This window comes from Drosophila montana, unplaced genomic scaffold, assembly GCF_035044405.1.
Source record: "Drosophila montana isolate Dmon_TW-CO22-7 unplaced genomic scaffold, ASM3504440v1 contig_402_1, whole genome shotgun sequence".
Lineage (NCBI taxonomy): Eukaryota > Metazoa > Arthropoda > Insecta > Diptera > Drosophilidae > Drosophila > Drosophila montana.
Window position 1 is genome coordinate 2,294,902 of NW_026998739.1, and position 12,916 is coordinate 2,307,817.

Consider the following 12,916-nt stretch of genomic DNA (forward strand, 5'->3'; position numbering starts at 1 on the left):
TATTATTTCAAAATAGAAATTTATTTTGTGTCTAACTTGATTTTTTTTTGCTTTTCGCACCAGAACATATCCCAATAAGCTGTAAGGAATGCTCAAGTAATTTTGTAGCTCAAGTTTATCTGGCTGTTAATTATCGTAACATTAGCATTGGCGTGCGGTTAGTTCATAGGAAATAAATAATAATACATGATGCATGGATGATATCATCGCACAGTTGTCTTTGGACTATCGATAGTCGGTTAATTAAATGGGAAGAATTTGAATTTTTGTCGTAAGCTAAGTAAAGCTGACTAAATGCTATCGCAGTTAGTTGGTTATTAAACAAAACCGACTCGTAACGCTCGTATCTCTCGTATCTCCCCTACCGTCTTACGTGCCTATGTTTCGTTTATTGATAAGCATCTAACACGTTTCACATTTTAATTTGCGTGCCGCTTATGCAAATTAAGTCAAGTCGACACGCTCAACAACGGCAACAACTGCGACAACAACTACAAATGGCGGCTTTTAAGTGAAAAAATAAGTTTAAAATAAAGCAAAACAAAGTATCGGCCACTTCTAGAGCTCAACTTGTTTACAGAGTTCAAGGACGGCGCTTAAATTGCCCGTTCAACTGAGGCTGAGTTCATTTTTAAACGTTTTTTTTTGCTGCTGTTTTTACTATAAGCTCGCTCCACCCCACGCCTAGCTCCAAAACAGACCTATCTTGATAAATTGTTTGATATCTGACTTTAATTGCTTTTTCACAAGTTGTGCTTAGCTTAGCTTTAACCTGTAAAGCACCTCATTTGTGGTCTCACGTGTTACGCATACGCACTGTAATCAATTTTTATGTTTCACCTGAATATACGTGAGGCGGCTGCACAAATGTGGCACCACGAAATAATGTGAAAAGTTGCCAAGTTGGTTTTGTGGCATGTGGCAACTCCCTCAAAAAGGGTTATCTAGGATCTTGGCTTTTGGGTGTTAGGAACTGAGAACTCGGTTTTCTAATGTGTGGCTCAAGCGACTAAGCATGGGCGAAAATGAAAAGGTTGTTTGGAGCACGTTCTGCAAAGCGTAAATTATAATTTAATTAGTCTGGCAACGTCGGCACAGACTAACGCCAAAATGAGCCTCGCATGCTAATTATTTTGATGATAATGTAAACGTAAACTGAGTTATAGAGCAGCGGGTAGCGCAGATTGCGAATAATATTCAAGAGTTTAAAGCCAAGACTTTTTACTAACTGGCAACCTATTCAACTTTCTGGCAACTCTGAAAAAATTGCATAGCGATTTCAAGCTACAAAATTAAAGACCAAACTGCTGAAACAAGAGAAACGAAAGCAATTGGCATTGAAAAGCGACAAACGGAAGGGCATCAAATGAACAGCAAACAACAGCAGCAGCAACATTTAGAACAACAATAGCAGACACAAGATAGAACAACAATATATTTGTGCAACTTCTAGCGGCAACTGTTGCATGCTGACTCCAACTCTTGAAGTTGCTCTCAAACTGTGTGGCTTTGGCTAACTGTCTGCAATGTTGCTATTGTTGCTAATGTTGCAGCTGTAGTTGCAGTTGCTGCTGCTGTTGTTGTTGCTGCACTTCATTAGCACAGCGACGGCAACGGAGCGTAAAGAAACGCGTTACGCCTCGGCTGGCAATGTTAGCGAAAAGGGAGAGGGTGAGTGAGAGAGAAAGGCACAGACAGACAGAGAGAGAGAGAGAGAGAGGGTAGAACCAGCGAGTGAATGGCATATGGAAAGTCAGTTGTGTAGGGCTCCGTATGCTAAACAACTTTAGCAGCAACATCAGCAATATCAGCAGCAGCAACAAAAGTTGCCAACTTAAATTCGACTGTCAGAGTTGCTGGCGCGTGAGCTGTTGCTGTTGTTGTTGTTACTATTGTTGCTGCTGCCTAATTTATTGCTTGCAATTTGCAGACAGCACAGCACAAAGTTCAAGTTCAATGGCAGCAACAACCAAAGCAGCAGCCGCAGCAACCGCAGCAACAGCAACAACTAGGCAACTTGGTTTTAGTTTTTGGTCAGCAACTTTGCTGAAACACATTTAACACGTCGCCGTTGCTGATAGCATGCGTATCAGCTTTAGATAACAGTCAACTATTGATAAGGCAGCGGCCTTCGATTAGCTTCATAGTTAGTGTCTAGCTGCTTAAGTAGGTCGCCGGCAAAACAACGACAGCAAATGTTTCATGTTGCTGGCGTGCATAAATCATGTTGAAAGAGCTGCGGCAGCGCGACAACCACTTGACAATTGCTGTTGCAGACATCGGGCGCACATGTGTTGCCTCTGGCAGCAACATGCTACGTAGGCGTGTGCACTTTGACCTTTTCAAATGATTTATGCCCCGGCAACAGCAACAACAGCAGCAGCAGCAATTGCAACTGCATCTACACTTGACATTTGTTTGGCCGAGATGCTTCAAAGGATGTGTTGCAGTTGTCACTGCTTTGGGATTTATTATGCAGGCCGGTGGGGGGCGTGACATTGGAAATTTGCCAAGCATTGCCACAGTGAAAGTTTGACAGCCACTGGCAGGCATCAAGTGCGGGCGTTCGTCTAATTAATGATTAATGAAGGTCGCAGGTTCAAGTCAGCTGCAAATTTTAAATTTTTTTCATTTGGTTTTTCAGCTGCTTCAAGTCGCAAAATGTGCAGAGGTCTAATCACTTTGACCCTCTGCCAAAGATATAGACATCTTCCTAGTTAATATGATTGATTTCTGTTGCGAATTATGACTGGAAATTTAAAAGGTAGTTTTTCAGAGATGGCCAAAGTTAATGGAATAAATACTTTTCTTTAAGTGTGCAGCATGGGGTAGATAAGTGCAGGCACTTCATCTAAAGATATATATATGTATATATATTTTATATCGCAATATATAATCGCAAGTTGCCACTGCATTAGATAAGATAAGATATTTGCGGGCATTAGTTCTGGTAATTACACTTTCTAATCTTATCGGCCTCACACTAATCGCCAGTGCTAGCAAAGAGTTTGAAGCATTTGAAAAGTATTTAAAGTAGAACTCAAGTTGAAATTAAATGGAATATTGTATTTAATAAAGTCTCGACAGACTTTTAATTAATATTTCTCGAAAGGCTTCACATATCTTTATTTGTGAATTTCTCATTGATTTCCTTTGCCATTTGCCGATTAGTTTATTTTGCATTTTATTTGGCAACGCCTCAAAAACTGTTTGCCTTTGGCCAAGCTGATCACAACACAGTTGCCGCCACATAATAAACTGATTAACAAACTAATCCAATGCGATTGTTTACGACTGAGATGACTGTATCCAAAGCTGAACTCAGCCAGAGATGCGACATGCGCATCGTTTCCACTTGGACGAGCTACGACTGGGCAGCCAGAGCTGCGAGCAGGGGCAGAAATAGCAAATCATCATTAAGATCTTGTCCGAAAGAGAGAGGGAGATGAAGAGGTAGAGAGAGGGGCTGCTGGCAGTTGGATTATGCTCGAAGTGAGAGAAACGGCACCACAGACACGCCGGACCCACACGGGACCACAGTCACAGTCACATGCTGTCTTTGATCTTGAGCCGCCTCAGAGATCGAACTGAGACTGCGAGGAACCCTGGACAGTGGCTGGTGAAAGACAAAGATTGTAGTTTCCATTATTTGCACAAGACTTCTCTCGATGGCTGCAAAGTTCTCAATTCTCGTTTCTCAGCGATTGCGCTTTGCAATTTCGCGGCATTGCACAAATTTGTGGCTTAGATAAATTTGCCATTCGGCTAATGGCCAGAACAACTACTTACGATACCCCCAAGTGTGCTTGAAATTGATCTGAGTTCGGTCACTTACCTGCAATGAGAAGAAAAGAAAGAGATTGTAAATTTCAGCTGCATTTCACAAAATATGTAGACATTAATTATAAATTACTTGTGGGGTTTTAAGGATTGGTCTTGCACAACAGATTCCTTAACTGCCAGTTAATAAGATAACAGGCAGCCCAAATATATAATTCAAGCCAAGAATTTGTACAGGCAGCATCGATAAAACAAATTAAGCAAAGAAACGAAATATTTACAATATTTGCTCTGCAAAATAATCAGATTTTGGGCTGATATTACTCAGGAGTTGTGCTTAGCTATTTGTAAGACTTGAAGTTTTCATTTCATTTCCAATTGAGTTTTCTACTCAAATCAAATGTTTCTATTTTCTTCAATCGTAAAATTCTGAATTTGTGCATTTAGCTCTGATATCCCCCCCACTTGACACGAAACCCATTTATAAGACCCTCCAGTCATTAAATTACAATCTCTTAAGATTCCCATTTGAGTCCATTTCCCCCCCAAAGACAACAACATGAGTAAACATGTAAATCTCTTACTTACAGCCTAGTTCCCATTCCATCCTTGCACCCATTCCCCCGTCCCCTGTGGAATGAGTTGTCTTTTTTCTTAAAGAGCGACACGATCAATGTCCATTGAAGGGCGCATTGTTCAGTTTTTGTTTTGTTTTATTGATTATTCGATTTCAAGACCGGAAGCCACAAAAGACACACGTTCAGGATTACAACAAAAAGTAATCCATACTCGATTGTGTGTGTGTGTGTGTTAAAAATAAATATCATGAAGATGCAGAAACCTCAGACAGCACAGTTCAGACCTCAGACCTCAGACCTCAGACCTTAGTCCAGCAACCAGTTTTTAATGCTTTGATTTTTATACCCTTATTAAGAGTATTCTAGTTTTCTTACGAAACGTGTTAAGCACACCAAAAAATACTGAGTTATATTTTATTAAAAGCAACATCCAATCCCCTTTTTTGCTGCATGCAGTACATATGTGTGTCAGAATGAGCTGGATCGAAAAACTATATCACATACATATATCATGTATGAAAAAGAGTTATTTTTTAAGATATTTTAACCAAACTTGGTATTTATTCATTTTAATATCTTCCTTATATATAAGCAAAATTTTATGTCTTGTCCAAACTCAACATTACGTCACTTCTGCTAACATATCTGCAAAATGGTATAAAATCGTTCTACTATATCATATCGAGCCTATAGAAATATTCTCTTCAAAATCATGTGTTTGTTTAAATGCACTTCATAGCGAAGATTATTCAAGCTTCGGTATTAAATCTTGTCAAGTGTATTCAATCTTCGGCGTGCTGCTCTCAATATTTATAAATTTCGAGTAAAAACTTAATTCGTCTTTTTATCGGAAGGGCAGTCGCAGGTCTTCAATTTCTTCTTCTACGTTCTGTTTGTCCATTGTTGTTTGTTGTTTGTTTTGATTCTGGTTTTGTTGTCTTGTTGGGCTGCTCGAGTTTGTTTGAGTTTGCTTTCGCTGCCAGCGCTGATTTCCTTGGGGAGACTGTCGAACAGACGCGCTCGTCCTGCGACATGTGGACCCTCTGAACAGCTTCATCAGCGTCGAAGTCTTTGTCTTTGTCTTTTTTCTCTCTATTAAGAGTGCGCACCGAAACGAGTTTCAGCTGCACTGCAAACAGGTTTTCTTCTCTGCTGGGTTTCGGTTTATTTATTTACGTTTTTCGTTGTTGTTTTTTATTTTTCGGCTTAGACACCTGTGACTCTTTGTGCACCGAGGCCTGGCCTGGCTTGTTCGAATAAATATTTATGAATTAAGCAGATACAAATTGCATTTGTCATAAATTAAAGGCTGCCACTGCAGCCAAGAATTTAGAAACCATGTTAAAAAAACCCAAATACCACAAGAAACAAAATAGATACCAAATAACTGCGCATAGATCAGGTGTTGCTGTCATGTTGGCTTTGACAAAAAACAAGCCGCCAAAAGCTAAGAGAGAGTCAGCCAGGCAGTAAGTCATTCAGTCAGTCAGTCAGTCATTCGCTGAGCGCTCAGCGGGCTGCCTTGTGGCAATTATAACGAGTATCTATGAGATACAAATAATGCATATAAGTATATATATATATATGTTGCATGTGCAGACAGGCCGTCGGTCGGTCAGCCGCCTGTCACTATACACGATCGCCACATCTCGTTTATCAGAAATTGTTTTTAATAAGCGATGCCAAAAGATAAAAACTAACGAGTTACTTAAGCTCAGTCGAGCTCTGCTGCAACCCATTCATTGGGTTGCCAATTTGTTGGCATTTGTCGGCGTTGTTTGCAGTTTTTTTATATATTTTTTAATTATGCATGAAGCTGCTCAAGACATTTGAGATACAGTCGGGCTACTGCTAAAAAACTAGAGCAGCAGCCTTGCATTAGAACCAGCGAAAAAGAAGAGCTTGGAATATACTAAAAGAGTGCTCAAGTTGACAGATTTACTCGATTGCAATAAATAAATAACTGGCACTAATTGCGAGTTTAAGGTGAACGTGTTAATTATTTTAAATTGTTATAAAAGGCAGCTGCGTTTTTATAGTTGATTGTATTTCAACAAAAAACTATTGCAACTAAGAGTAAGAGTAAGTGTCTGACTAATTGGCAACTATTTATATACACATCTATATCTATTATTTATTCTCGTATTACTTTTCTGTTTATTATCTTCCATATGCCTACTTCTATTCATTTACATTGACTACAAGGTATACCGATTCGTTTTGATTAATTTGCAAAATTTGACATTCAATTGAAGTCTTCCGTTAATTGATTGCCCAATTTTTACCTATGTAAAATAATTAATAGACCCATATTGCGTTCGATTGATCAATCAAAATCACATCAGTCAGCTCTTGATGATGGCATTCTCTTCGGTTATTGCTAAATATGTAGATTTCTTATGGAATGCTATCAATTAGAGGCAATCAGCATTTGACATTCAACTTGATCTAATTGAACCCGTGAACTACTGTAGTCAGCCATCGGCTGCCATCCGGGCGGCACAGTGCTGCTCAAACTGTAATTATGATCGTGCTACTCGTGATCGTTTCACACGCCCGCCAACAATCTGGCCAAGCTATCAAACTACCAATTTCACTTTTCATTTAAAGCCTCGCCGCTTCTCGTCTCGAGTTACCAACTTAAATTGGCAGCTGTTGAGCTCCTCGGCGCCTCGGCGCTTCGGCTGCTCATAAATAAACATGAAAAACGCTTTAAAACGTGCTGCCGTTTGCTAAGCCAAAAAAAAAAATAAAAATATCTATAAAAACCCGCTTTAAAAAAGCGCCAAATCGGAAAAAATAAATATATTAAATGTACTCGACAAGCGGCTTATCTGGCAACTTTATTTGCTTTGAAAGTTGACATTGATTGGACCCGCAATTGCCGCATTTGTGTATTGGCCTGTATGCCAAAAACAGATTCCTCTTGTGATTGTTTACAACTTTGACTCCAAACATGTTTTCTATATATAACTGACGTCTCTGCTTTTCTAGGATTGCTGCGAGGATATCATGGATGCCCCAGAATTATTTCGTTCTACATACGAAGAGCGAGGAATCCAGCTCTGAATGGAGTTGTCTCTGACATTGACTGCAATAGTGCTGCATTAGGACCTTTGCTGTGTTACCAGGTAAGAGAATAATTTGAAGGTCTTTCAGTTCATTTTACATTATCCTACAAATTTCAGGCGATTTCTGCACAACACCTTTGCCAACTTGAGAGAATGGCGTTGGACTTCTAGCTTCGCATGTGTTGCACTCCTCCTATGATCCCGGAACCTGAAGCCTGTTATCTCCCTCTCTTCCTTGCCGTGGTCAAAGAACCCGCTGACAGTGGCCAGCTTCCGGAGTATATGGTCACGGGCTCTGAGCTACTTTGACATTGACTGCAATAGCGCTACATCAGGCCGTTCGCTCTGTTACCAGGTAAGAGCATAAATTAATTTAGTTCATTTTACATTATCCTACACTTTCAGGCGATTTTTGGACAACTTTGCCCTTTTGACTGTGGCTGATGGTGTTGGAGTTCTTGCATCGCATGTTTTGCACGTTTTCCCATGATCCCACAACCTGAAGTCTGTTTGCTTTCACTCGTCCCCTTGACGTGGTCAAAGAACTCGCTATCAATAGCCAACTCCCCGCGTAGATGAGGCCACGGGCTCTGAGCTACTTTGCATTGACTGCAATAGCGCAACATCAAACCTTTCGCTCTGCTACACGGTAAGAGCTTCAATTGAAGGTCTTTCATGTTATATAACAATATCCTACCATTTCAATAAACTTGGGTGTGGATGGCGTTGGAGTTCTAACTGCGGATGTGTTGCTCTCCTTCCCATGATCCCGCAGCCTGAAGCCTGCTCGCGCTTCCTTGCCCCTTGCCCTAGTCAAGGGACTCGCTGACAATGGTCAACTCCCGGTCACGATGAGGCCACGGGCTCTGAACTACTGCAAAAGCACCTCATCAGCCTGTTCGCTTTTTTATCAGGTAATAGCATAAGTTTCAGATTTTTCGGTTCATTTTACATTATGCTACTATTTCAGGCGAATTCTGGCGAACAACATTGCCGACTTGGTGGGACGGTTTCGGAGTTCTAGCAGCGCATGAATTGCCCTCCGCTGACAATGGCCCGTTCCCGGCGTAGATGAGGTCACGGGCTCGGAACTACTTTGAATATCATTGGCCGAAAACTCGACTGCTGCCACGCCCTACAAATTAGCTAGTATTCGCAGCTAAGTATGTCATATCTTAGTGTTCCTGTTGCTCTCTTTGCTTAAATTTCAAATCGAATAGTGGAATGTTTTGAAATTTAAGCAGAGTTATATTACGATCCTATCGCATTTGTAAGGATATGGTCAAGATATGGCTAATTTTGTTAAATTGAATTGATCACAAAATAGTACATAGCCAAATCGATGACAATTTTAATGTCCTTTGGCCAACATATAGTCGTTATCCAATTAAAAATGCTTAATCAACAGGATGAAGGTACTTCGCGATACTCACGAGTCCTCGGTAAATCAACTTGCATAGACCAGGGCTGTCAACCGGCCAAAGAAGATAAAAGCTGTCCTTGATTTCAAAGGGATTTCGAAATTTCATCCTGTTTTTCATAGGCTTGCTTATAAAATTTGTCTAATCCTAAGAATCTTTAATGCAGATCGATGCAGTTGCTCCTTATAATCGCAATGCACCAAGCCTTTTGAAAATCCACAATGACAATTTCTCTTGAAAGGACATTAATCACGAACTCGGCCATAACTTTGACATTTTAATCCTCATCCGTCCATTTAAGTATCACTTTAAAAATACTAGAAAGCCCTTCAAATAGCCAAGAAAAATTGCATTTGTCTGTGGAAAATATATGCTATATCTCGGCATTGTCCTTGCGAATCCTGACAAGTGTTGTCACACAATTCGTATGGATTAGGGCTATCAACTGGCCAAAGGACATCCAAATCCTCCTAGTATTTTTCAAATTATCAAGGATTTGTTTTTTGGTCTTTTGCCTAGCACGTCGCGACAAATTTGAACAAGTCCATGACTCTTAGATGACCCCATAATGTTTTAATACAGTTCGATGCAGTTCGTCCCTACGATCCTAACGCACCATGTCCTTTGAAAATCTAGTAGAATACGGACGAATAACGGCTATTTTTCTAAAAAGGATACTATTACAAAACTGTCCATAACATAGGCATTTCAAGGACTTTTAGAATGTCCTTTGGCCAGCAGACTTTCCTTGTCTTGCCCATACACAAAATATAATGAAAAGAACGAAGGTCCTTCAAACAGTCCAGATATAAGAACATTTGTTTTGTACATAAAAATGGCTATATCTCAGCCGTATCCTTGCGGATCTTGACAAGTCCTGTGTTAAACAACGTGTATTGACTAGGACTACAAACTGGCCAAAGGACATACAAATAGTCCTTGTGCTTTCCGGAATATGGCTACTTTTTAAAAAGGACATCCTTTTTATGACCATAACTTAGTCAAATCCTGAAGGATATCGAAAGGATATACATTTTAGAACTCTTGGCGAGCAGATCTATCGAATGGCATTCAAGGATTTTCAGGATTCGACAAAAAATTTCACAAAAAAATTGTACAGGGGTTTACTCAGAAAATGGCCAAATATCGAAAAATTCGGGTTTAACTTCGTCATTTGAAGGACTATCGGGATGCCCTTTGGACAGTAAATAGTCCTCATCCTCCCATTTACGAATATGCAACCCAAAGGACGAAAATCCTTCGGACAAAAAAGTCTTAAGGACAAATTTTTAAACCGAAAATAGCTTATAACTCGGCTATATCCTGGCGTATCCTGACGAGTCCTGTGTCAATTGTATTGACTAGGACTACCATCTGGCCAAAGGACATCAATATTGTCCTTGTAGTTTCAGAAATATTGCAATTTTACTGTAATTGTATGATTTCGGGCAATTTTCCTTGCGGCCCGCGACTGAAAAATTACCAAGTCCAGGATTCTTAGATGACCCCATAGTTTTTGAATGCAGTTCGATGCAGTAGGTCTCCACGATCCTAACGCACCATGTCCTTTAAAAATCTGCAAGGATATGGCCGAGTTATGGCTATTTATATCCTCCAAATGCCCTTATATCTGTCTTATGACATTTTTAATGCAAATGTGTTTTTATCTTTTTAGATTGAAGGATTCAAGGATTCTGATCGATTCTAATGATTTCTACGAATCCAACAAGGCTACTCCTACAAGGATCGGGCTTATATTAAGCCAGATATAGTCATTTTAAGTTAAAATTGAAAATACATGTAAAAAACGACAAATTTGTTCATTTTAACAACAATAAATAAATAATTTTAAATTAAAAAATAAATTCCTCTTTTTATTTAATTCCAAAGGATATAGAATTGCAAAAAATTCAAAAATCAACGGTCGTTAAAAATCTGTCCGTTGGCGGCCGCTGGTTGCCGAGATTTTCCTAAAATTCAGCCAAAATACCAGGCGAACATAAATGACCAGAAAGTCGCCAACAAATTTAGCCGCAGAAAAATTTCATTGCATATCCGAAAGGGGCGCCCACGGCGCTGGCTGGGTCGCCAAATTTGTACTAAAATTTGACTGAAATACCAGGCGAACATAAATGCGTAGCAGGTAGACGAAAATCTTAGAATAAAAAATTTCATTGCATACCCACACGGGGCGGAAATGTAACTCACTTAAAATGAGTTATGTTAAGTAGCAGATCATGTTAAATGAGTGCTGTAAATACGGCTGTTTAGCAGAAGCTGCAGCTGCAGCTCTGTATAGGGGCTGCTGAAAAAAATAGCATACATGTTTTTGGACCATTTTGATGCAAATTTTGCAGGGATCTGCTTTTTTAGGTTCCCAAGGACTATATCAATGGTATGGTATAACCAAGGATATAATAGTCAACTAAGAACCAGTATGGGGCATGGCTGTTTCTGGGGGCGGCTAAAAGAAAAATCATACATATTTTTCGACCATATTCGTGTGTAGTTTGCTTGAATTCGGTCCTTTAGGTTCACCAGGACTATATCTATGGCATGGTATGACCAAGGATATGAATGTCAACTGGGAACCAACGAGGGGGAGTGGGGGGAGTACAGCGTAGTGTCACCTCCAAATGTTAGGCGAGCATAATCGGCAGTGGGTTTTGTCTTCCCTTTAACTCGACTCAAAATAAATGTGCAAAGGCAGCGCCAGGCAGAGTAGAATGGAATGATCTTGCTATCTCGCTTTGCCTGATACAAATGTATGTATGTATATACACATGTGCCAAATGGTACCTCGGCGATTTAACTGTGACTCTCCTTTTGTTTTGGTATTTATGCACATTCGCTTATCTATTTCGCTCGCTTGCGTTTTCGTGGTTGTTGTTGCACTAAAAATAACAAGAGAAAAGCTCCGAAATAGTGATGCCTGGACAGCGTCGATTTTACATGTAAAATTTGGCTGAAAAATATGAAATCCGCCATAACTTAGCTATGTATTTTAAATACATTGTATTAGTTCGGGTAAATTACTTCCGATTTTGGAAAGATATATACATATGTATTTCTGGACTCGTGAGAGTTCAGTTCAAATGCTCAATTCACAATTGACACAATTTTGTCTTATTTGATTAATATAAGAACTAATTTTTTTTGGTGACAATTAAAGGTCGTGATTAGCAAATATACATATATTTAGGTATTTATTTAGTTCCAGGATCGGCTTTTATTTATAACATAATAACTTAATCTATAGCTGTATTTCTTGAGTGTGACATAATATCTATAAGAATATACATTGGCTATAATTATGATGTTGGCAACCACCGCCAGATTTTAAAGTAGACTAAAGTTGCCACCTCTATTTACCAGGCGCACATAATTGCCAGCTGATGATTACTTCGATCTGCAAATGCCTTTTACTTTGACTAGGAAAGCGTGTACACGCAGATAAAGAGTAAAGCTGAACGACACGTGCAGCACGATAGAATGCCGTCTCTTTCGCGCGGCTAGTTATCTGCTTGCTTGCGTTAAGTATGTACAAATGTGCACAATGTCCGCTTGGTGGACAAAACTGTAATTATCCCTTTGTTATGGTACTTATGCACATCTCTCAATCTATTTCGCTCGCTTGTTGTTATTGTAATAAAATGGGTAGAAAAAAGTTGTCCACTAGGGACGGCAAATTTACATGAGCTTTAATCATACTCTGTCATAAGTCTAGCTTTTTTGTCAAGGGCGCAATCATATTAATTTGTTCAGTGATGAAAATGTTGGCTACCACTTTTAAAAATTGGTCATTTATAAGTAATGGAATATTTTATTTGCAATAAACGGACCTGATCAGGAGAAGTCGAATAAGGGTAATTTATCTAGGAAAAGTCTTAATTTATATAATATATAGCGTAAATATAGTTGCCCTTCTATACCTGTGATTAAATAGGAGTATATTTTAAATATCTTTATAAAATCGATCAATAAACTATAAATTCGGATTTTAATTTGAACAAAATCAAAACATTCTTGCGGCAAGTTTAAACTAAGTCTTTAATTATGACGATGG

General features: G+C 39.3%; 1 protein-coding gene and 2 long non-coding RNA genes across 10 annotated transcripts in view; 2 read left to right on the forward strand and 1 right to left on the reverse strand.

Moving 5' to 3' along the window:
• The window catches only part of sick (sickie), a 217,878-nt gene that overhangs the window by 5,469 nt on the left and 199,493 nt on the right, over window positions 1–12,916 (reverse strand). The gene's annotated exons all lie outside the window — the stretch shown is intronic.
• LOC135439046 (uncharacterized) lies at window positions 7,550–7,986 on the forward strand. Its single transcript, XR_010437974.1, has 2 exons — window positions 7,550–7,784; window positions 7,835–7,986. It is a non-coding gene; the product is annotated as an uncharacterized LOC135439046 (long non-coding RNA).
• On the forward strand, window positions 8,115–10,697 carry LOC135439045 (uncharacterized). The gene is made up of 3 exons (XR_010437973.1): window positions 8,115–8,343; window positions 8,400–8,592; window positions 10,526–10,697. It is a non-coding gene; the product is annotated as an uncharacterized LOC135439045 (long non-coding RNA).